Raw genomic sequence first — 4,904 nt, 5'->3', positions numbered from 1 at the left:
TGAGAAAAGAAGGCTGAGAGGGGACAGGATCCAGGTTCTATAAATATTTGAGGTGTGGGGGGCAAAGTGTTGAGGCCAGACTCTTTTCAGCAGTGTGTGGAGACGGGACAAGGGGAAACAGACAGAAACTGCATCATAGGAAGTTCTGCACTAATGTGTGCAATAACTTCTTTACGGTGAGAGTGACAGAGCACTGGAACAGGCTGCCTAGGGTGGTTGTGGAATCTCCTTCTCTGGAGATATTCAAGACCTGCCTGGATGCTGAGCTGTACAACGTGGTGTAGGGAACCTGCTTTGGCAGGGGGCTGGACTCAGTGGTCTCTGGAGGTCCCTTCCAACCCCTACAATTCTGTGATTCTGTGAATATCATGGAGTTGTTTGGATGGGGAAAGACTACCCCTTTGAATGACCTTTTGTCAGGGCATGTCCTGGGATTCCTAGGATCCTCAAAATGCAGCACTGCTTCTGTCACTGAAAAATGGGGCCGTGTGTGGGACGGAGGGAGGGTCCATGAGTCCCTGGCCCACCTGACTGAGTATTTCCATGGTCTTAGCAAAGACATACTTACAACTTGAGAATGACAGTTAGCTGTGTTCATGGTGGCATGGCCACTTTTAATGGCCTTGAACTGTCTGAACATAACTGAAGAGGCTCAGGCTGATGCAAATCAGCTATTGAATGATAGTGTTGAAAAACTGGAAAGACAGGTGGCAGTTTTGATGGGGAAAAAACCTAATTCAATCATTCTCCTATGGAAGATCAGGAACATCTCTCTGGAAGACCATGGGGACCCTGTACAAGGGAATCTGTATAAAATGGACTCTGTAAATGAAGGCACTAAAAGGTCAGATTTTGAGGTTCCATTTGGACTAGATCTATTTGAGATCTGACTGATTGTAACCCAAAAATGAAAAAAAAAAAAAAAAAAAATGCAGGATAGGCTGGTGGGAGTGCCCTGACCAGTATCCAACCCCCCAAACCCTGCTGCCCATAATACAGCAGCTGAACTGATGGATATAGTACAGTGGTTTAGACAGAAACCAAGAGAGCATGCCAGCATAGCTGCTCTGGTTATGGGACATGGAGGCAGAAAGCGCTGTGGTGAATGGACTGGAAATTTCAAAACTGACATCCATTACTACTCACCCTGCCCTCAGGCAAAGACTGTATGCTCTGTCAACATAATGAGGATAGCCATTTGATCAGTGAATGATTTATGGCTGTGTGTCATATAACATGGCCAAATAAGAATGACATAGCATTAAATATCAGCCTGTGGTCCTCTATGGAGGACTAACAAAATTATATTAGAGAATTAGGCATGAAAGAGGCAATCTATGAAGATGATTTTGAGAGCCCAGTCAATAAATTTTTCATCAGGAACGAGGGATCTCATCCTACAGCCATCACCTTTACATCAGTATGGGTCTATGTTATCCATACTGAACCCCCCAGTGGCCCTCAGGTGCTGTAATACAACAGGCTGCCCAATTGATGGGGAGACAAGAGTGCCTACGGCCAGATGCAGGCTCTGAATGGTGGTGGAAAGGTCTGAGAAAGGCAGAGAACCATCTGCTGCCATGACTTAGGCGTCCAGCCCCTAAGGTAATCCAGTCTGGACCCATTAGGGTCTTGAGACAACAAATGTTTAAAGACCAGATTAGAGCAGGAGTTCAGTTTAAAAAGATCGATGGACAGCATAATCAGGAAAAAATATCTGTTAAACAGGCCCAAGCACTGAGTATTTATAGTCCAACCTTTTCAGCCAAACTAGATGTGAATGTAACTCAAGAAGGGTCTGGATAGGGGCTCTGGCAGAGCCAGAGTTCTTTGTGAACCCCTATGAGGTTTTGGCCACAGGTTTGGCATGGAGCAGAATAAAGATACATCACAGTTGAAAAGCATTTATTGGCTACCTATTCTACACTACAGGTGGTAGAACCAGTAGCTCAGATTTCAGAGGTTATCGTTAAACAACAAGGCCAGTCCAGGGGTGGGTAAAAGATCTAACACACATCTCTATGATGGGGGTGGCCCAATCACAAGCAGTGGTGCGCTCAGTTGTTCTGCTTGCCTGCTCCTCAAGGAGTTAAGAGAAATCTATGCCTGTTGCGTGTTCGAGTGCATGCGCAATGCCATGTGGAGGGCTTATCACAATAAAGATTGGCGGATTTGCTGCGTAGACCGGTCAGAACTCAGATCTGCGTTGTGCTTCCTGTGGCACCAAACGCCCAACAGTGGCAGTTCCGTGTATTGGCCAGCAGGTGGCAGCAGAGACCACGGAAAGAACGTCTGCGGGACAGACCCTGGGGATCCGTTCTCTTTTGATTATAGGGGAAGAACACAAAGATGGAAGAGGAGGGAAGGGGGAAAAAAAAAGAAAAAAAGAAAAAACCAAACCACAGCAAACAAATAAAAACTTCTCCAAACGTAGCAAACTTGAATGTCTGTCAATAAATAAATGAGTAATTGAATTGATGTCCGTTTCAGACAGTCCCCTGTAGAATCAGGGTAAGGGTTAGGATTAGAGTTACATTGCAGGTTAATGCTGTTATCTTTACAGCTCCTGTGAGGGTTGGGGTCTGGGTCAGGTGTTTAAAAAATGAAATGAAAAAAGAATTAAAAAAATATATTGAAAGCTTCAGATTTCCTTACTCTTTGTGGGAATCATATAATGTGCAACTCAGATCTACCTCTTCGTACCTCTTTTGTGGTGTAGGGAACCTGCTTTGGCAGGGGGACTGGACTCAGTGGTCTCTGGAGGTCCCTTCCAACCCCTACAATTCTGTGATTCTGTGAATATCATGGAGTTGTTTGGATGGGGAAAGACTACCCCTTTGAATGACCTTTTGTCAGGGCATGTCCTGGGATTCCTAGGATCCTCAAAATGCAGCACTGCTTCTGTCACTGAAAAATGGGGCCCTGTGTGGGACGGAGGGAGGGTCCATGAGTCCCTGGCCCACCTGACTGAGTATTTCCATGGTCTTAGCAAAGACATACTTACAACTTGAGAATGACAGTTAGCTGTGTTCATGGTGGCATGGCCACTTTTAATGGCCTTGAACTGTCTGAACATAACTGAAGAGGCTCAGGCTGATGCAAATCAGCTATTGAATGATAGTGTTGAAAAATTGGAAAGACAGGTGGCAGTTTTGATGGGAAAAAACCTAATTCAATCATTCTCCTATGGAAGATCAGTAACAACTGTCTGGAGGACCATGGGGGCCCTGTACAAGGGAATCTGTATAAAATGGACTCTGTAAATGAAGGCACTAAAAGGTCAGATTTTGAGGTTCCATTTGGACTAGATCTATTTGAGATCTGACTGATTGTAACCCAAAAATGAAAAAAAAAAAAAAAAAAAAATGCAGGATAGGCTGGTGGGAGTGCCCTGACCAGTGTCCACCCCCCAAACCCTGCTGCCCATAATACAGCAGCTGAACTGATGGATATAGTACAGTGGTTTAGACAGAAACCAAGAGAGCATGCCAGCATAGCTGCTCTGGTTATGGGACATGGAGGCAGAAAGTGCTATGGTGAATGGACTGGAAATTTCAAAACTGACATCCATTACTACTAACCCTGCCGTCAGGCAAAGACTTTATGCTCTTGTCTGGAGGGCTTATCGCAATAAAGATTGGCGGATTTGCTGCGTAGACCGGTCAGAACTCAGATCTGCGTTGTGCTTCCTGTGGCACCAAACGCCCAACAGTGGCAGTTCCGTGTACTGGCCAGCAGGTGGCAGCAGAGACCACGGAAAGAACGTCTGCGGGACAGACCCTGGGGATCCGTTCTCTTTTGATTATAGGGGAAGAACACAAAGATGGAAGAGGAGGGAAGGGGGAAAAAAAAAAGAAAAAAAGAAAAAACCAAACCACAGCAAACAAATAAAAACTTCTCCAAACGTAGCAAACTTGAATGTCTGTCAATAAATAAATGAGTAATTGAATTGATGTCCGTTTCAGACAGTCCCCTGTAGAATCAGGGTAAGGGTTAGGATTAGAGTTACATTGCAGGTTAATGCTGTTATCTTTACAGCTCCTGTGAGGGTTGGGGTCTGGGTCAGGTGTTTAAAAAATGAAATGAAAAAAGAATTAAAAAAATATATTGAAAGCTTCAGATTTCCTTACTCTTTGTGGGAATCATATAATGTGCAACTCAGATCTACCTCTTCGTACCTCTTTTGTGGTGTAGGGAACCTGCTTTGGCAGGGGGACTGGACTCAGTGGTCTCTGGAGGTCCCTTCCAACCCCTACAATTCTGTGATTCTGTGAATATCATGGAGTTGTTTGGATGGGGAAAGACTACCCCTTTGAATGACCTTTTGTCAGGGCATGTCCTGGGATTCCTAGGATCCTCAAAATGCAGCACTGCTTCTGTCACTGAAAAATGGGGCCCTGTGTGGGACGGAGGGAGGGTCCATGAGTCCCTGGCCCACCTGACTGAGTATTTCCATGGTCTTAGCAAAGACATACTTACAACTTGAGAATGACAGTTAGCTGTGTTCATGGTGGCATGGCCACTTTTAATGGCCTTGAACTGTCTGAACATAACTGAAGAGGCTCAGGCTGATGCAAATCAGCTATTGAATGATAGTGTTGAAAAATTGGAAAGACAGGTGGCAGTTTTGATGGGAAAAAACCTAATTCAATCATTCTCCTATGGAAGATCAGTAACAACTGTCTGGAGGACCATGGGGGCCCTGTACAAGGGAATCTGTATAAAATGGACTCTGTAAATGAAGGCACTAAAAGGTCAGATTTTGAGGTTCCATTTGGACTAGATCTATTTGAGATCTGACTGATTGTAACCCAAAAATGAAAAAAAAAAAAAAAAAAAAATGCAGGATAGGCTGGTGGGAGTGCCCTGACCAGTGTCCACCCCCCAAACCCTGCTGCCCATAA

The sequence above is a fragment of the Coturnix japonica genome, chromosome 30, assembly GCF_054131305.1.
Source record: "Coturnix japonica strain WE chromosome 30, WE-NBRP24, whole genome shotgun sequence".
Taxonomy (NCBI): domain Eukaryota; kingdom Metazoa; phylum Chordata; class Aves; order Galliformes; family Phasianidae; genus Coturnix; species Coturnix japonica.
The sequence above is the reverse complement of the archived record's forward strand: the minus strand, read 5'-3'. Positions refer to the sequence as shown.